Consider the following 21619-nt stretch of genomic DNA (forward strand, 5'->3'; position numbering starts at 1 on the left):
CTTGTTAATCTAGCCACCGTGTCAGATTTCAAAAAGGCTTTACGGCGAAAGCAAACCATGCTATTATCTGAGGATAGCACCCCATCAAACAAACACAGACAATCATATTTCATCCCGCCAGGCGCGACACAAAAGTCAGAAATAACGATTTAATTCATGCCTTACCTTTGAAGAACTTCTTCTGTTGGCACTACAATATGTCCCATAAACATCACAAATTAATTCCGTCGTTATATCTCCAAAATGTCCATTTATTTGACGCGTTTGATTAAAAAAAACACCGGTTCCAACTCGCGCAACATGACTACAAAACATCTTATAAGTTACCTGTAGTCTTGATCCAAACATTTCAAACAACTTTCCTAATACAACTTTAGGTATTTTTTAACGTAAATAATCGATAAAATATAAGAGGGGATAAACTGTGTTCAATACCGGAGGAAAACAAAGAAAGCGCGTTCAGGTCGCGCGCATCAAAACATTAGAGAGCCCTAGGCTGGACCCTCGTTCTGGACAGCCGTACTTCTTCATTTCTCCTCACTCATCATCTCTTCTCTGATAGACAGGGAGTGGAAGGGAGGGAACGCTGTTCAAAAGAAGAAAAAAAATATATATATATACAGTACCAGTTTGGACACACCTACTTGGCATTCTCTCAACCAGCTTCATGAGGAATTAGTCTTGTAGGAGTTCCCACATATGCTGAGCAATTGTTGGCTGATTTTTCTTCACTCTGCCGTCCAACTCATCCCAAACCATCTCAATTGGGTCCAGGTCAGGTGATTGTGGAGGCCAGGTCATCTGATGCAGCACTCCATCACTCTCCTTGGTTAAATAGTCCTTACACAGCCTGGAAGTGTGTTTTGGGTCATTGTCCTGTTGAAAAACAACTGATAGTCCCACTAAGCGCAAACCAGATGGGATGGCGTATCGCTGCAGAATGCTGTGGTAGCCATGCTGGTTAAGTGTGCCTTGAATTCTAAATAAATCACAGACAGTGTCACCAGCAAAGCACCATCATAGCTCCTCCTTCATGCTTCACGGTGGGAACCACACATGCAGAGATCATCCATTCACCTACTCTGCATCTCACAAAGACACAGCGGATGGAACCAAAAATCTCACATTTGGACTCATCAGACCAAAGGACAGATTTCCACTGGTATAATGTCCATTGCTCGTGTTTCTTGGCCCAAGCAAGTCTCTTTTTATTATTTATGTCCTTTAGTAGTGGTTTCTTTGCATTATTTGACAATGAAGGCCTGATTCACAGAGTCTCCTCTGAACTATTGATGTGTCTGTTACTTGAACTCTGAAGCATTTATTTTGGTTGCAATTTCTGGGGCTGGTAACTCTAATGAACTTATCCTCTGCAGTAGAGGTAACTCTTGGTCTTCCTTTCCTGTGGCGGTCCTCATGAGAGCCAGTGTCATCATAGCGCTTGATGTTTTTTGCGACTGCACTTGAAGAAACTTTCAAAGTTCTTGAAATGTTCCGTATTGACTGACTGTCTTTCTCTTTGCTTTTTTGAGCTGTTCTTGCCATAATATGGACTTGGTATTTTACCAAATAGGGCTGTTTCTACCTTGTCACAACACAACTGATTGGCACAAATGCATTAAGAAGGAAAGAAATTCCACAAATTAACTTTTAAAAGGGCACATCTGTTAATTGAAATGCATTCCAGGTGACTACCTCATGAATCTGGTTGAGAGAATGCCAAGAGTGTGCTGCTTTGAAGAATCTCAAATGTAAAACATATTTTGAATTGTTTAACACTTTTTTTGGTAACTACATGATTCCATATGTGTTATTTCATAGTTTTGATGTCTTCACTATTATTCTATAATGTAGAAAATAATTTTGAAAAAAAGTGTTAAAACAACTTTTTCAGTAAAGTTTGCATTCCAACACATCCCTTTATTTGAACACTCGTTTAATCTTTTAGATTAGCAATTCTCAACTGGTAGGTCGCGACTGTCTGAGTTTTTTTTATGACTTAAAAAATGACTTAAACCAGGTAGAAAGTTGGTAGAACTTATAATGAACTAACATTTTTAAATAATTTAAATAAAAAAAAAATCATGTTCTTCAATCGCAGTATAAGCAGCGCTATTTTGGTTGATTTTCGTGGTCTCAAACCAGTTCGTTTATTAACATTCTTCATCAAGAATATGGGCAGAATTGTATTATTGACAAAGAAAGATGTGGGAAAGTTTTTCTCTTGTCATATAATTGTTACATGTACATCAATATAACAGTAAAAAAAATACAGATTCTATTTTGGTGATTCTTTTTCGCAATGTTAATATTGGGTTGCCTACTAGGAGGGCCTGGTTCAATTTGGGTCCTTAGGCAAAACCAGTTGAGAACCGCTGCTTTCGATTTATGATCTACACACTCTCTGGATCGAAGGATATTCTAACTCCTTGCTTTATTCATCTGTAAAGCAGAAATCATGAAAAGCTTACTGGTCAGTGTGCTGTAAGTGTAAGGGATTCATTCCATGGCTGTGAGGTGTGAAAGAAACTCCTACCACGTCTTCAAGTTCATCTTCTCAGGGAAGCTACCCTCTAACACCCAGGTAACTTGCGTGTAACTGGCAGATTGTAGCTGTACCCATCAGTTCCCTGTGAGTGTGACCTTAGTGTCTCCTCCAGAGGAGGCTACGCTAAGCAAAGGTAACTCGGGCTAATTACTTGCTGAAGCGCCAGTCTTATCTGGGCACAGCTCACCATGACTGTGCCTCTGCTGTCCGACTTAGCCCCCATGGGCACCAGAAAAAAGGCCTGTGTCATTTGTGAAATATATTGTGCCCACCAATGCTAAAGTGCCATACTAAAGTAGTATCTAGCATGCTGATAGACTGAAGGAATAGAAACCGAAGTCATGCCTGCTGTCTTCAGAGATGATGTAGCCTAGTATGCCTCTATTTGTCCTAGCTGTCTACCTCCTAGGTAAACCTCCTTGTGATAAACCTCTTATTTTGCCTCTACGCCATTGTCCCACCTCATCCCTGATTCTACATTTCACACAAAAAATCCCCAACTCCAGGATCCTTGATGTCAGACCCCGGGGCTGTATAGATTACCTGCATTATTACTGGCAGCCAGCCCCCCAGGGGAGTGAGGCTGGGAACAACACCACCATATTCACCCAATGATCGGGCCAGGTAGAATTGTAGCTAGCCACAGGGGAACCTAGGAGGAAACTCTTTTAGCAGTGCAGTGGTCACACAATCTTTTCTCTACTGAGTTAAAAAATAATATGTAACCCCTCCACCACTCCCCTTCTTTGGAGGACAAATATCTTTGTTTTTTTACAGCTTTTTTGCTACATATACATTTTACACACATGGTACTTTTATACAGTTGAAGTCGGAAGTTTACATAAACTTAACTCGTTTTTCAACCACTATTTCTAGTTAACAAACTATAGTTTTGGCAAGTTGGTTAAGACATCTACTTTGTGCATGACAAGGCATTTTTCCAGCAATTGTTTACAGACAGATTATTTCACTTATAATTCACTGTACCACAATTCCAGTGGGTCAAAAGTTTACATACACTAAGTTGACTGTGCCTTTAAACAGCTTGGAAAATTCCAGAAAATGATGTCATGGCTTTAGAAGCTTCTGATAGCTAATTGACATCATTTGAGTCAATTGGAGGTGTACCTGTGGATGTATTTCAAGGCCTACCTTCAAACTCAGTGCCTCTTTGCTTGACATCATGGGAAAATCAAAAGAAATCAGCCAAGACCTCAGAAAATAAATTGTAGACCTTCACAAGTCTGGTTCAGCCTTAGGAGCAATTTCCAAACACCTGAAGGTACCACGTTCATCTGTACAAACAGTAGTACGCAAGTATATACACCATGGGACTCCGCAGCTGGCATACCGCTCAGCAAGGAGATGCGTTCTGTCTCCTAGAGATGGACGTACTTTGGTGTGTGAAGTGCAAATCAATACCAGAACAACAGCAAAGGACCTTGTGAGGATGCTGGAGGAAACAGGTACAAAAGTATCTATATACACAGTAAAATGAGTCCTATATCGACATAACCTGAAAGACAGCTCAGCAAGGAAGAAGCCACTGCTCCAAAACCACCATAAAAAAGCCAGACTACGGTTTGCAACTGCACATGGGGACAAAGATCGTACTTTTTGGAGAAATGTCCTCTGGTCTGATGAAACAAAAATAGAACTGTTTGGCCATAATGACATAAGTTATGTTTGTAGGAAAAAAGGGTATGCTTGCAAGCTGAGGAACACCATCCCAACCGTGAAGAACGGGGGTGGCAGCATCATGTTGTGGGGGTGCTTTGCTGCAGGAGGGACTGGTGCACTTCACAAAATAGATGACACCATGAGGAATTAGGCCTAGATGTTCGTTTTATTCTCAAGTGTTATTGTAGTAGAAGCCAATGTCATTATTTTTCAAGACCGTAATGTCAAATGAACTGTCAAGTGGCACAGGTGAGGGCTCTCAGAACAAGACGCTGATTTATGAAACATCAATCATGTTTTTCCCCAAGCTTTATTCTTTCTTGATAAACACAAGCCTCGGAAGAATGACTGCCTTTTCGCTGTTATTGTTTGCCTGGTCCTCCTTCTCTTTGTGTCTGATAATATCATTTTTTTTGCAGCAAGTGGAACCTGTAAAACTGGAGAGGAGGCTTATACTGCTGTGCATATTAACTTTGAAATTGCGTCTGCGATTTCTCCATCTCTTTCTTTTTTGTTTCGTAGAATAATAGAGGCTTGGAGAATTGACGGCAGAAACGGACTATGCTCTCTCTTTCTTCCAGAATGTAGTACATGGAGCTATTTAAGAAGCGTTATCCAATTTAATTTATATTTCACCCAGTATAAAAGGGTGGGAAAGTATATATTGATTGAGAACCTGAAAATAACCATCTCTCTGGAAGATGCGAGTATGAAGATGTTACAAACACTAACTTTAAATTCTAAGTAAAGTAAATAAATACACTACATGACCAAAAGTATGTGGACACCTGCTCGTCGAACATCTTATTCCACAATCGTAGGCATTAATATGATATTGGTCCACTCTTCTGGGAAGGCTTTCCACTAGATGTTGGAACATTGCAGCGGGGACTTGCTTCCCTTCAGCCACAAGAGCATTAGTGAGGTCGGGCACTGATGTTGGGCGATTAGACCTGGCTCGCAGACAGCGTTCCAATTCATCCCGAAGGTGTTCGATTGGGTTGAGGTCAGGGCTGTGCGCAGGTCAGTTAATTTCTTCCACACCGATCTCGACAAACCATTTCTGTATGGACCTTGCTTTGTGCACGGGGGCATTGTAATGCTAAAACAGGAAAGGACCTTCCCCAAAACGTTTTGGTACCCTTCCCCAAATCTCTGCCTTGACACAATCCTGTCTCGGAGCTCTACGGACAATTCCTTCGACCTCATGGCTTGGTTTTTGCTCTGACATGCACTGTCAACTGTGGGACATTATATAGTCAGGTATGTGCCTTTCCAAATCATGTCCAATCAATTGAATTTACCACAGGTGGACTCCAATCAAGTTGTAGAAACATCTCAAGAATGATCAATGGAAACAGGATGCACCTGAGCTCAATTTCGAGTCTCATAGCAAAGTGGCTGAATACTTATGTATATAAGGTCTCTATTTTATATGTTTAATAAATTTGCAAACATTTCTAAAAATCTATTTTCGCTTTGTCATTATGGGGTATTGTGTGTAGATTGCGGATGATTCTTTGTATTTAATCCATTTTAAAATAAGGCTCTAACATAACAAAATGTGGAAAAAGTCAAATGGGTCTGAATACTTTCCGAAGGCACTGTATACAGTGTATAATAGCCTATTTGCAAAACTGAATCCCTATTGTTGAAGAGGGGGACATTATATGCTGAAGTATGTGAGAAATACTTTGCAAACTGTTCTCTATCTAGGGCTAGGCCTAGGGTAAGCATACATATTAAGCCCATGTAACTCATTAAGCCCTCTTTTTTTGATTTATATGTGTGTGTGTATATACAGTGGGGAGAACAAGTATTTTATACACTGCCGATTTTGCAGGTTTTCCTACTTACAAAGCATGTAGAGGTCTGTAATTTTTTATCATAGGTACACTTCAACTGTGAGAGACGGAATCTAAAACAAAAATCCAGAAAATCACATTGTATGATTTTTAAGTAATTAATTTGCATTTTATTGCATGACATAAGTATTTGATACATCAGAAAAGCATAACTTTATATTTGGTACAGAATAACCATTGGGTTATAAATGCAGAAGACACATTTCAGTTGAAGGCATTCAGTTGTACAACTGACTAGGTGTATTATTGTTTGTAAGGAAAACAACAAAGAAGGCAAAGCGAGCACCAGTAAGAAAATGTTCCGATTCTTGCAAGACCGCAAATATCTGCATACTTGATCTGCGCAAACATTAGTTTAGCGCGTGGGCTCTCCTCGAAGAGAGAAGTTTGTCCGTCTCAATAAAGCCTCAAACATAAATTGTCCGCAACACTGAAATGGGCTACTTCTATGTGAATCAATGAGGAGGAGGAACACACCTCAATTCAAACTGTTAGAAAAGAAAAATGGTAAGAAAATAATTAGAAATTGACAGGTTGAAACAGCCTATAGCTAATAAGCAGGCAGTGCGCGTTAACTGTCCTGTTGCGTAACAATCACATTTTGGAACAGTGAGTGCCTTCTGACATCACGTGCATAAACAACTCCTGCTGGGGCGACCGTTAGAGATATTAGAACTCACGTATGACAAGGTTGAAGGGTACATTCGGTACCAATTAAGCCCAGTCCGGACTTTTCACGTATTTTATCAAATGTTTTTATCTGACAACACATTTTTGTAAGTAAAGTCGTAAAACTTCACACGAGAGATTACTCTTTCATTTTATCTCAATTTATCTTACAGAAATATGGATAGTAAATGTCTAAACTTAGATTTTGGAAGGCTTAGTATGTACACTTACCCTATGCCTTTTTTTCTGACTTGGCAAAGATAGTATGATGAGCCCAGTCCTTCGGTGTGAGTAGTGGCGTTTGTCGCTTTATGTTGTGAATAATAAAAACAAACAGTGCCCCCGGTGGCTAAGGGGGGTAAGATCGCTCCCAAGACTGAGGCACTGGGCTGTGGGCCGACCTTGGAAAGGCAGCACTAATGACTGTCACACAAAGGCCAAATGTCTAACGGCGAGGCGGGGGAAGCCGGCGGCGGCTTGGCTCACGGCTCTCACACCGGCGCTCAGAATGTGGAGCACAGCCAGCCGGCCATGATGGCATACTCCATCATCACTGCCTGCAGCACTGACCAGACCGCCTCTAACTTGGCCCTCTGTCCCTTAACCGTTGCCCTCTTATCTGGTCCTTCCACTGCCGGTTTTATTCTGCTCTCCTCTTTGTTCCTCCCTTTATTCATAGTGTTCACTACCTTTTCTGGATATAATCACCCCCCGCTATTCCTTATGCTCCCTTCCTCTGTTCCCCTACTCCTAACCAGTAACCCTAAGCTCTCAATCTATTTACCTTTCCCTCTCTTCATGACAGGAGGGGAGCCCTCTGCTCTTTGACATTCCTAGTTCACTTTCATGCTCTGTGATCGGTTCGGAACCCAGTGGCTTTGTCAGTGATTGGTTAAGGTGATACAGTAGCATCCTCTCCTCAGGGCTACAGCGAATGAAGATGAGGAGGAGTATAATGGGCAGCTTGGCTGCAGGGTGGCTAGTGGAAACAAATGTGAACGCAGCAGGGTTTTGTGCAGGATAGTGGTTCTCTTGCATTTCATTGCCACTGAGAGCTCTTGGCCCCAAGCCTTGGTCTGCCACACTAAGAAGCTGAAGTGGGCCCTTTTTGAGCAGCTCCACAGAACACAAGGCCAAGGACAGAAGAAGGTGGGTGTGTGTGGGTGGGTGGGGGTTCCTGCAAGCATACAGGAAAGAAGTGATAGTTGGTACCACAGATGATGATCTCTTCATTAATTAGATTAAATAATGATTCGATGCAAAATACTTTTACTATTATGCATACCGAAATGGATTACTGTTTAAAAAATGTAATAAAATGTTATGTCACATGCGCCGAATTTATATACAATTTATATATATATATATATATATATATATATATATTTTTTTTTTTTTCTTTAACCTTTTTAACTAGGCAAGTCAGTTAAGAACAAATTCTTATTTACAATGACGGCCTACCCCGGCCAAACCCGGAAGACGGTTGGCCAAGCGTGCACCGCCCTATGGGACTCCCAATCACCGCCAGATGTGATACAGCCTGGTACAACAGGTGTAGACCTTACCGTGAAATGCTTACTTACAAGCCCTTAACCAACAATGCAGTTCAAGAAATAGAGTTAAGAAAATATGTATCAAATAAACGAAAGTAAAACATTTAATACAAATGAACAGAATAAAATAACAAATCGATACAAATCGGCCAATGGCTGCTACGGACCAGTAACATTGAATGAGTTCATCATGGTGCTTCAGCGAGCACCAAAACAATAGATTTTACAGTGGCCTTCCTTTGCGAACAGTTTGGTTTTACTTTTGGTGATGAAGGAGGTCTGAAAGTTATTAAAATAGCTGCCGGGGAAATTCTGTTTGAAAGACATGAAGTGTCCCTTTTTTGTGGTTGTCTTGTCATCCTCGATTCTCCACAGCATACAGGGCTGTGGAGAGGTGTCCGTCTGTAAGGTAAATCCATTCGAATTCAATCACTTTTTGAGAGCATCCCTTTTGATTTAAAAAAAAACTTCCAATACATGTTTGCCCTTTTGAAGAAATGGTCAGAAAGTGACTTTTTTGGACCTGAATGCCAAAACATTCAGGAGATAAAGGTGCTCAAAGTTGATCTATTTTGCATACCCCACCATACCATGAGACATCCATGTCTTCATCACTGGCAAAGATAATCGGTCGAGTTTGATATCATTTAAGTTTACAAGCAGGGTTGTCAAACTACATAAACATTTTCACCCCCAAAAAATGTTTTAATAAAAATTAAGACATTTTTCTGCCCTTTAATGTCAGTTATCAAAAAATGTGTAAACTACTATTTTTTTTCATATTTGCATATGTTGTAGATTAGACCCTACTTTACATAATCTGAGGTTATATTGTGTTGTGCTCGCCATCGGTTGAGGCGCAACATGCTCTTGAATACATGGTGGCTGTCATTTCAATCAAGAAGTATAATTCATAGAATGGAACTATCCCTTCAGGCCACTGCAATTTAGCTGGTACACCATTAAAAAAAGTATTTTTACTTTAAGTTACTAACCCACCCTGTGTCGATTTGTCAATTTACAGTGCCTTCAGAAAGTTGAATGGCTGTGAACTGACGATAGATCAACAACATTGTAGTTAATCCACAATACTAACCTAAATGACAGGGTGAAAAGAAGCATGTACAGAATAAAAATATTATAAAACATGTATCCTGTCTGCCATGACGTGATTCTAACGTGTTGATGGGTGATAAAAAAAAAATGGATTTAGTCCATTTTGGATTCAGACTGTAACACAACAAAATGTGGAGTCAGTCAAGGGGTATGAATACTTTCTGAAAGAGGATTGACAGTATAATTTAATACAGCAGATGTTCCCATTCAAGTCAACATTTCTCCGATGTGAGGACCTCCAACCATCTTGGTGGTACCATTTGAAGGTAGAAATGTACATTTTATACCCATTTTAGTAGGCTACATTTATCAGCCAACATGTATTCAAGAGCATGTTGTGTCTCAGCCGATGACGAGCACAACACAAAACCTCATTATGTAAATTAGGCACTAAGCTACAACATTATGCGAATATGATTTATTTACGGAATTTAATGTGTTGTTTTTTTATCATTGACGTTAAGGGCAAAAATCATTCTTGATTTCCATTAAAACATTTTTGGGGGTGAAAATGTTTATATAGTTTGACAACCCTATATGGATACACTGAGTATACACAACATAAGAACACCAGCTCATTCCATGACATAGACTGACCAGGTGAAAGCTATGATCCCTTATTGATGTCACTTGTTAAATCCACTTCAGTCAGTGTAGATGAAGGGGAGGAGACTGGTTAAATAAGCTTTTAAGCCTTGAGACAATTGTTTGTAGTCACATAGTAGCCTCTGCTAGCCAGCTTCTCACAGGCACTCATTGACTCGAGTGGCCCTGTTACCACAGTAACCTTAAAGGGGCTGCTGAAAATTTGTCTCATCCGTGATATTTTTCTTAAATTAGCAATATACCACATTGCATCTTAATAGTAATACATTCCTTGTTTTAGAATACATCATCCATTTTGTTTCGTTTTTTTTTTGGTGTAATTAATGCAACCAAAATATTTTGATTGGTAGAAAATCTGAGTGGTTGGTAAAAAAATAAATATATTTTTTAATCTATCTACCACAGTAGCTGGTAGACGATTTTTGTTTTGTTTTAGGCACTGCCTTTATCTCTTGAATGTTTTGGCAGTCAAGATTTTAAAAAAAGTCAATTTCTGAGCACTTCTACAATAAGCAAATATGTATGGACGGTTTTGTTCAAATCGAAAGGGGTGCTGTCAAAATTGATTGAATTCAAATGGATTTACCCTTTTGTGTGTGTGTGTGTGTGTGTGTGTGTGTGTGTGTGTGTGTGTGTGTGTGTGTGTGTGTGTGTGTGTGTGTGTGTGTGTGTGTGTGTGTGTGTGTGTGTGTGTGTGTGAGAGAGAGAGAGAACATGGTCTCTCTCCCTAGCAGTGGGCTGCTCCACTAAGCCATAGAGAATTGAGTGAACAGCAGAGTACCGTGGAAAATGCACTTCACTTCAAATTGCAAGTGTAACGGTAGGGTCGTGTGAGGACAGTTTCTGCTGTCATTGTTTTAGGGAGAAGTGCCCAGATCACAATTTCTCTTTTGGTTGGAGTTGGACTCTGAGTTAGCAGAGTGGTTTTAGAGATGGACCTAATTCCTCTTGTTTTTTTAATAATGGATACTTATTTCTGATTCGTTTTATGCGTATGAACGATGAATACTGTGAATGTTTGAGCAATGGCCTTCAAGTACTTACTGCCTGATTGTTAGTGTTTTGAGGGTTAAGATGACTTAACCAGGCTCTCTCTGTTACTCTGCTTCTCTTCTCTAAGGGCAGCTTTTTCCTAACTTCTCTGTGTTAGTGTTGGAGTGTTAACTACCGGACAGTAGCTAAGTCCATTCCCCGTTGGAGAGTGGAGTGCTGGCCGGGCCAGTGAGAATTTATCACTAATGGCTTCTGAAAGCAATGTGACTTCCTTTCCCTCTCACTGCTCTGGGTTACTAGTGGGCACACTCACATGGCCACGATCACACACAGAGACACATCAGGGTTCTATAACTTTTCCCACCGGTGCCACCAACTTTTCCAGCTGTTTGACAGCAGCGCCTCTCTCTGACTGACAGATTATATATGGGCTGTAAACTGAAATAAAAGATCCTAGAATGTGTCATACTCACAGATTTCTCTCAAATGTTGTGCACAAATTTATTTTACATCCCTGTTATTGTGCATTTCTCCTTTGCCAAGATAATCCATCCACCTGACAAATGTGGCATATCAAGAAGCTGATTAAACAGCATAATCATTACACAGGTGCACCTTGTGCAGGGGACAATAAAAGGCCACTCTAAAATGTGACTCACCACCTGGATTAGTTCTTATGTAGAAAATTGTGAATTGGTGTTTTTTCTACATTGAATAAAAGTAGAGACTCGGAGCTACAAAATTGTATATCATACACTGCATTTGAGGAACAATGGGAAAGTAAATCTGCTTTGAAAGTTGATCAACTTGTAAACTCCCTTTTGAGAAAATGGCCTTTTGAATGTTTTGGTATCTAGTGGAGAGCTCTTCTTTGTCTACACCCATTCAGCATCATTCACACCCTCTTAAGCTTTAGCCCCACCCATCTCGTTTCACTCTCGGAGCGTTCAGAGCGCACAGTTGACTCTCTGGCCGATTTTATTTGTTTGCCTCTGGATAACATGAAAACAGCCTAACCAGCTCTGCTGGCAACAATTTCATTATGCTTTTTTGCAGACGTTTACTGACACCTACCATATTCAACTGGTGTAGTACACACGTCATGTAATGTTAGCTAACGAGCCAGCCAACGTTAGCTACGTTAACAATGAACAAAGTGCCAACAATGCCTAACATTAGGCTCTAACTATAAAAGCAAACAGCTATGGGAAACGAATAGTAACGTCCGCTAGGGAGCCATCCAGTTAACGTTAGCTAGCTAACTAACAGTACACTTTAGCTTAAGACATATAAACTCAGCAAAAAAAGAAACGTCCTCATTGTCAACTGCGTTTATTTTCAGCAAACTTAACATGTGTAAATATTTGTATGAACATAACTAGATTCAACAACTGAGACAAACTGAACAAGTTCCACAGACATGTGACTAACAGAAGTGGAATAATGTGTCCCTGAACAAAGGGGGGGTTAAAATCAAAAGTAACAGTCAGTACCTGGTGTGGCCACCAGCTGCATTAAGTACTGCAGTGCATCTCCTCCTCATGGACTGCACCAGATTTGCCAGTTCTTGCTGTGAGATGTTACCCCACTCTTCCACCAAGGCACCTGCAAGTTCCCGGACATTTCTGGGGGGAATGGCCCTAGCCCTCCGATCCAACAGGTCCCAGACGTGCTCAATGGAATTGAGATCTGGGCTCTTCGCTGGCATTCCTGTCTTGCAGGAAATCACTCACAGAACGAGCAGTATGGCTGGTGGCATTGTCATGCTGGAGGGTCATGTCAGGATAAGCCTGCGGGAAGGGTACCACATGAGGGAGGAGGATGTCTTCCCTGTAATGCACAGCGTTGAGATTGCCTGCAATGACAACAAGCTCAGTCCGATGATGCTGTGACAGCTAACGTTAGACAATAATGAACAATAATGAACACAATAATAAACAATAATGAACAAAGTGCCAAAAATGCCTAACATTAGGCTCTAACTAGAAAAGCAAACAGCTCTGGGAAACGAATAATGACGTCCGCTAGGGAGCCAGCCAGCTAACGTTAGCTAGCTAGTTAACAGTACACTTTAGCTTAAGACATATAGCTAGCTAGCTAGGTAAACAATGAACCTAACTAGATAAACAATGTTTAAGATCACGTCACGTAACGTTAGCGAATGAGCCAGCCAGCTAACGTTAGCTAGTTCAACAACATTGAACAAAGTGCCAACAAAACCACATTGCTGGGAGCTAACCAACCAGGTCCAATGTTAGAGTAATGTTTGCTAGCTATCTAGAAAAGCAAACAGCTCCAGGAAACAAATAATGTCAGCTGGCTGGGTCCCTAGCTAACGTTAGCTAGCTAGCTAACAGTACACTTTAGCTTGAAATGAAACCGCTTTCTGTCAAAATATATTCAATATGGCAGACCAATCTGAAATCATCTCTCTGCATGTCCAGCCCACTCATGGCTAGTGGGAAGGTTGCTACCTTTTTCTGTGTTTTGTAATTTAACAATTGTATTTGTATTTACAGAGGGCATACAGGTTTGTTTTATGTTCAAACGGCTTTCCTGTGAAGTCGTGACTTGCGACATACGCCTAGTTTCCTGATCTGAGTCACAAGTGCACTTTTGTCATACAACGCAATGCCACAGATGTCTCAAGTTGAGGGAGCGTGTAATTGGCATGCTGACTGCAGAGCTGTTGCCAGAGAATTTAATGTTTATATATCTACCATAAGCCACCACCAACATTGTTTTAGAGAATTTGGCAGCATGTCCAACCAGCCTCACAACCGCAGACCACGTGTAACTCCGCCAGCCCAGACCTCCACATCCGGCATCTTCACCTGCAGAATCAGCCACCCAGACAACCACCCGGACAGCTGATGAAACTGTGGGTTGTGAAACCGAATAATTTCTCAGAGAAGCTCATCTGCGATCTCGTCATCCTCGCCAGGGTCTTGACCTGAATACAGTTCGGTGTTGTAACTGACTTAATGGGCAAAGGCTCACCTTTGATGGCCACTGGCACGCTGGGGTAGTGTGCTCTTCAAGGATGAATCCCGGTTTCAACTGTACTGGGCAGATGGCAGACCGCGTGTATGGCGTCTTGTGGATGAGCGGTTGATGTCACATTTTGAACAGAGTGCCCCATTGTGGCAGTATGCTTATGGTATGGACAGGCATAAGCTACGGACAATGAACACAATTGCATTTTGTCGATTTTAATGCACAGAGATACCGTGACAAGATCCTGAGGCCCATTGTCATTCCATTCATCTGCCACCATCACCTCATGTTTCAGCATGGTAATGCACTGCCCCATGTTGTAAGGAGCCGTACACAATTCCTGTAAGATGAAAATATCCCAGTTCTTCAAAGGCCTGCATACTCACCATACATGTCACTAATTGAGCAGGTTTAGGATGCTCTGGATCGACTTGGACTAAAGCGTGTTCCAGTTCCCGCCAATATCCAGCAACTTCGCACAGCCATTGAAGAGGGGTGGGACAACATTCTACAGGCCACAATCAACAGCCTGATCAACTCTATGCGAAGGAGATGTGTCGCGCTGCATGAGACAAATGGGGGTCACACCAGGTACTGACTGGTTTTCTGATCCACACTCCTACCTTTTTATTTTTAAGGTATATGTGACCAACAGATGAATATCTGTATTCCCAGTCATGTGAAATCCATAGATTAGGGACTAATGAATTCATTTTAATTGACTGATTTCCATATATGAACTATATAAAAAATTGTTGCCTGTTGCATTTATATTTTTGTTGTGTGTGTGTGTGTGTGTGTGTGTGTGTGTGTGTGTGTGTGTGTGTGTGTGTGTGTGTGTGTGTGTGTGTGTGTGTGTGTGTGTATATACACTGCTCAAAAAATAAAGGGAAGACTTAAACAACACAATGTAACTCCAAGTCAATCACACTTCTGTGAAATCAAACTGTCCACTTAGGAAGCAACACTGATTGACAATAAATTTCACATGCTGTTGTGCAAATGGAATAGACAACAGGTGGAAATTATAGGCAATTAGCAAGACACCCCCAATAAAGGAGTGGTTCTGCAGGTGGTGACCACAGATCACTTCTCAGTTCCTATGCTTCCTGGCTGATGTTTTGGTCACTTTTGAATGCTGGCAGTGCTTTCACTCTAGTGGTAGCATGAGACGGAGTCTACAACCCACACAAGTGGCTAAGGTAGTGCAGCTCATCCAGGATGGCACATCAATGCGAGCTGTGGCAAGAAGGTTTGCTGTGTCTGTCAGCTGTCTCTGTCCAGAGCATGGAGGCGCTACCAGGAGACAGGCCAGTACATCAAGAGACGTGGAGGAGGTCGTAGGAGGGCAACAACCCAGCAGCAGGACCGCTACCTCTGCCTTTGTGGAAGGAGGAGCACTGCCAGAGCCCTGCAAAATGACCTCCAGCAGGCCACAAATGTGCATGTGTCTGCTCAAACGGTCAGAAACAGACTCCATGAGGGTGGTATGAGGGTCTGACGTCCACAGGTGGGGGTTGTGCTTACAGCCCAACACCGTGCAGGACGTTTGGCATTTGCCAGAGAACACCAAGATTGGCAAATTCGCCACTGGCGCCCTGTGCTCTTCACAGATGAAAGCAGGTTCACACTGAGCACATGTGACAGACGTGACAGAGTCTGGAGACGCCGTGGAGAACGTTCTGCTGCCTGCAACATACTCCAGCATGACCGGTTTGGCGGTGGGTCAGTCATGGTGTGGGGTGGCATTTCTTTTCCTCCATGTGCTCGCCAGAGGTAGCCTGACTGCCATTAGGTACCGAGATGAGATCCTCAGACCCCTTGTGAGACCATATGCTGGTGCTGTTGGCCCTGGGTTCCTCCTAATGCAAGACAATGCTAGACCTCATGTGGCTGGAGTGTGTCAGCAGTTCCTGCAAGAGGAAGGCATTGATGCTATGGACTGGCCCGCCCGTTCCCCAGGCCTGAATCCAATTGAGCACATCTGGGACATCATGTCTCGCTCCATCCACCAACGCCACGTTGCACCACAGACTGTCCAGGAGTTGGCGGATGCTTTAGTCCAGGTCTGGGAGGAGATCCCTCAGGAGACCATCCGCCACCTCATCAGGAGCATGACCAGGCGTTGTATTGAGGTCATACAGGCACGTGGAGGCCACACACACTACGGAGCCTCATTTTGACTTGTTTTAAGGACATTACATCAAAGTTGGATCAGCCTGTAGTGTGGTTTTCCACTTTAATTTTGAGTGTGACTCCAAATCCAGACCTCCATGGGTTGATAAATTTGATTTCCATTGATAATTTTTGTGTGATTTTGTTGTCAGCACATTCAACTATGTAAAGAAAAAAAGTATTTATTAAGAAGATTTCATTCATTCAGATCTAGGATGTGTTATTTTAGTGTTCCCTTCATTTTTTTGAGCAGTGTAGTACATACACACACACACACACACACAGTCGTGGCCAAAAATATTGGCACCCTTGCACTTTGTTCAAATAATGCAGCATTTCTTCTAGAAAACGGTTGAAATTTTGGTATCCACATATGTATGTTTTCAATGCCTGAATAATTTGACTAAATCTTAGTTAATTCCACAAAGAAATCCTAAAATGGCCCGGACAATATTATTTGCACCATCTAGAAGTAGTTGGAAATAATTCGATTTCAGCAGGTGATTCTCATTTACTTTGTAATTGAACTCACCTGTGGCGAGTTGCAGGTGCCTGCAATATAAAAATCACGTATTCAACCAGGTTAAATAGAGAAAAGGACTCATTATTCCGTGTTCTGGCACAGTGTGTACCGCAATGAGCATGGACAAAAGAAAGAACCAGAGAATTATCTGAGGTCAGACAAAATTGTAGCCAAGAGTGGACAATCTCAAGGCTACAAGTCCACCTCCACAGACCTTGATGTTCCTGTTTACACCGTACGTAAAGTTATCGAGATGTTTAAGGCCCATGCCACTGTAGCCAACCTCCCTGGACGTGGCCGCAAGAGGAAACTCGATGGAAGATTGCAGCGAAGGATTGTTAGAAGGGTGGATAAGCACCTCGGCCAACTGCTACACATATTCAAGCTGACCTTCAGACACAAGGTACGACAGTTTCAACTCGCACCATCCGTCGCCAACTCAATGAAAGGGGGTTATATGGTACAGTAGGAGACCCGGGAGGACCCCACTGCTGAGTGAAAAACATAAGAAAGCCCGACTGCAATTTGACAAAACACACTTGAACATGCCAAAATCCTTCTGGGAAAATGTCCTGTGGACAGATGAGACCAAATTAGAGCTAGGTATTTTGGAGTGCAATGTCATACCCAGTGTCAGAAAGCTGGGTCTCTCTTCCAGCAGGACAATGACGCCAAACACACCCAGAAGTGGCCAGCAGATCTAAATCCCACCCCAACAGCACCCTTCTAATCTGGGTGAACTGGAGGAGTAGAGGAGTAGGCCAAACTGCCAGTACAGAGGTGCAGGAAGCTCATTGATGGTTATATGAAGCTCTTGATTGCAGTTATTTTGACCAAAGGCTGTGCTACCAAATATTAAGTCTAGGGTGTCAATTTTGTCAATGCCATTTGTTTATTTTATGATTTTAACTGTATATATTAACTTCTGAATCAAAAACAAAGGTTCTGTAATATTAACAGTGAAATAAAGAATTGTGGAGACCAAATACTTTGTTAAATTTCAACTAATTTTTCGGGAAAATTGTGAGTTACTTGAAAAAAAGTGCAAGGTTGCCAATATTTTTGGCCACGGACTGTGTATGTATATATTGTGAAAGGGCCGTACCTATTCACTGACGAAATCCTAGGCGGGACAGCACGAAATGAGACGCAGAGACGTGACTCTGCGTCTCTGAAGGAATAGACTCCGGCTCATCACTCCTCCCCCTCTGCCCCTTCAGTCAGGTACAAAAATCAGTCAATTGGCTTAAGGTGAGCTCATCAGTAGTGGCTGTACTGCGGCCCACATCCAGGGGAGGGCGCAGTCGGACCACCTGATCCGGCTGATCCCTCACAATTCCCTCACAATATATATAATATACAGTACCAGTTATTTGTGTGAAGACATCGAAACTATGAAATAACACATGGAATCATGTAGTAACCAAAAGTGTTAAACAAATCAAAATATATTTGAGATTCTTCAAAGTAGCCACCCTTTGTATTGACAGCTTTGCACACTCTTGGCGTTCTCTCAACCAGCTTCATAAGGATTGCTTTTCCAGCAGTCTTAAGGAATTCCCACATATGCTGAGCACTTGGCTGCTTTCTCTTCACTCGGCGGTCCAACTCATTACAAACCATCCCAATTGGGTTGAGGTTGGGTGATTCTGGAGGACAGGTCATCTGTGGTAGCCGTGTTGGCTAAGTGTTCCTTAAATTCTAAATAAATCATAGACAGTGTCACCAGCAAAGCACCATCACACCTCCTCCATGCTTCACGGTGGGAACCACACATGCAGAGATCATCTGTTCACCTGCTCTGCGTCTCACAAAGACGCAGCGATTGGAACCAAAAATCGCACATTTGGACTCATCAGACCAAATGACAGATTTTCACCGGTCTAATGTCCTTTGCTCGTGTTTCTTGGCCCAAGCAAGTCTCTTCTTATTATTGATGTAGTGGTTTCTTTGCAGCAATTCGACCATGAAGGCCTGATTTCACGCAGTCTCCTCTGAACTGTTGATGTGTCTGTTACTTGAACTCTGTGAAGCATTTATTTGGGCTGCAATCTGAGGTGCAGTTAACTCTAATGAACTTATCCTCTGCAACAGAGGTAACTCTGGGTCTTCCTTTCCTGTTGTGGTCCTCATGAGAGCCAGTTTCATCATAGTGCTTGATGTTAATTGCGACTGCACTTGAAGAAACTTTCAAAGTTCTTGAAATGTTCCAGATTGACTGACCTTCATGTCTTAAATTAATGATGGACTGTCGTTTCTCTTAGCTTATTTGAGCTGTTCTTATCATAATATGGACTTGATCTTTTACCAAATAGGGCTGTCTTCTATATACCACCCCAACTGTGTCACAACACAACTGATTGGCTCAAACGCATTAAGGTATGAACTTCCACAAATGTACTTTTAAGAAGGCACACCTGTTAATTTAAATGCATTCTATGTGACTACCTCATGAAGCTGGTTGAGAGAATGCCAAGAGTGTGCAAAGCTGTCATCAAGGCAAAGGGTGGCTATTTTGAAGAATCTCAAATATAAAATACATTTTTATTTGTTTAGCACTTTTGGTTTACTACATGATTCCATATGTGTTATTTCATAGTGTTGATGTCTTCGCTATTATACTACAATGTAGAAAATTGTACAAACAAAGAAAAACCCTTGAATGAGTAGGTGTTCTAAAACTTTTGACAGGTAGTGTAGATCAATGCTATTTTGTAAGATGCAGGCGGCGGTATCACAACATGTCAGTCAGATGTTCAATGGCAGGCGACAGTAGCTCATTATTGGCTCTTTTATGCCTGCTGTATCGCTCTCTTTCTCTCTCAATCTCACACACACATACACAGCACGACAGCAGCATTTGCACTCCTCCCTCTTGTCACTCCTCCTCTCTCACCTCCTCCGCAGATCAAAGTGACCCTTCACCTCTGGGACCCATGGCTAGAACAGAAGTAGAGAGATATGTCTTGGTCTATTAAAGGACCTCTTCGGTTGTAGCTGTGTTCTTGCCTGAAAGGGTTTAATGGAGTTGAACTAAGGGCAGTTAGCTGGCCGGGACACATGGTGCTCCAGTGGAGCAGTGGGACTTACCCGGGCCAGTCCAATCGCCGTCAATCTCAGAGAGAAGGCTTCTCATATTCCCGTACTACGTAGAAGCACACAGCACAAGGCATAAGGTATATAGACTCACAATGCCTTTCAAAAGAGCGCACCGAATCATATTAAAAGGAGATACACACCTCTTAGGATGTAGTCAGTTCTGCTCCATATGCCTTTACAATGAACGGAACGGACATACTCTGTTATTTATTTTCCACCACTCTTAAAAATAGGCTACGTTTCATCAGCAATGCGAAAGAATGTAGAATCCAGTCAATTCTACGACACTTTTACACGGACAAAGCCCGAGATGGATGTATTTCCTACTGTGTTGCACCACTGTAACACACGTTGAAATTGCATAACGCTCTATTATTAATAGTGACAGATGTACCCTGGCTAGCGAGTGCCGGAGTCGGTGCTAGTGGTGCTAGCTCGTAGCACCTGATCCATTTCCCTCCACATGTCCGTGTTCCCACATGAGTGCTTTGATTGACGATGACATTTATGGGCTCCGGCTCGAACAACACCCCGTGTCGAGTGTCCCCAGGGGCATCCCGGTCCCTCGCCTCCATCAGCCTGGCACATTCTAGAGTTGGTCAACCGCGCCAGTCCCCTAGGACTGTATGAACACGTCTAGTTAGAACAAATCCTAGTTAAAAACACATCCTAGTTTGAACACATCCCAGCTAGATTTTTTGTTTTTGAAACACACACTTCCTGTTCCTAGATGGAACACACACACTTCCTGTTCCTAGATGGAACACACACACTTCCTGTTCCTAGATGGAACACACACACTTCCTGTTCCTAGATGGAACACACACACTTCCTGTTCCTAGATGGAACACACACACTTCCTGTTCCTAGATGGAACACACACACTTCCTGTTCCTAGTTGGAACACACACACTTCCTGTTCCTAGATGGAACACACACACTTCCTGTTCCTAGATGGAACACACACACTTCCTGTTCCTAGATGGAACACACACACTTCCTGTTCCTAGATGGAACACACACACTTCCTGTTCCTAGATGGAACACACACACTTCCTGTTCCTAGTTGGAACACACACACTTCCTGTTCCTAGTTGGAACACACACACTTCCTGTTCCTAGTTGGAACACACACACTTCCTGTTCCTAGTTGGAACACACACACTTCCTGTTCCTAGTTGGAACACACACACTTCCTGTTCCTAGTTGGAACACACACACTTCCTGTTCCTAGTTGGAACACACACACTTCCTGTTCCTAGTTGGAACACACACACTTCCTGTTCCTAGTTGGAACACACACACTTCCTGTTCCTAGTTGGAACACACACACTTCCTGTTCCTAGTTGGAACACACACACTTCCTGTTCCTAGTTGGAACACACACACTTCCTGTTCCTAGTTGGAACACACACACTTCCTGTTCCTAGTTGGAACACACACACTTCCTGTTCCTAGTTGGAACACACACACTTCCTGTTCCTAGTTGGAACACACACACTTCCTGTTCCTAGTTGGAACACACACACTTCCTGTTCCTAGTTGGAACACACACACTTCCTGTTCCTAGTTGGAACACACACACATCCTGTTCCTAGTTGGAACACACACACTTCCTGTTCCTAGTTGGAACACACACACTTCCTGTTCCTAGTTGGAACACACACACTTCCTGTTCCTAGTTGGAACACACACACTTCCTGTTCCTAGTTGGAACACACACACTTCCTGTTCCTAGTTGGAACACACACACTTCCTGTTCCTAGTTGGAACACACACACTTCCTGTTCCTAGT

General features: G+C 42.3%; 1 protein-coding gene across 2 annotated transcripts in view; it reads left to right on the top strand.

Annotated features, from left to right (window-relative positions):
• Positions 1 to 21619, top strand: part of LOC129860391 (calpain-15-like) — an 87741-nt gene that overhangs the window by 19642 nt on the left and 46480 nt on the right. The gene's annotated exons all lie outside the window — the stretch shown is intronic.

This window comes from Salvelinus fontinalis, chromosome 8, assembly GCF_029448725.1.
Source record: "Salvelinus fontinalis isolate EN_2023a chromosome 8, ASM2944872v1, whole genome shotgun sequence".
NCBI lineage: Eukaryota > Metazoa > Chordata > Actinopteri > Salmoniformes > Salmonidae > Salvelinus > Salvelinus fontinalis.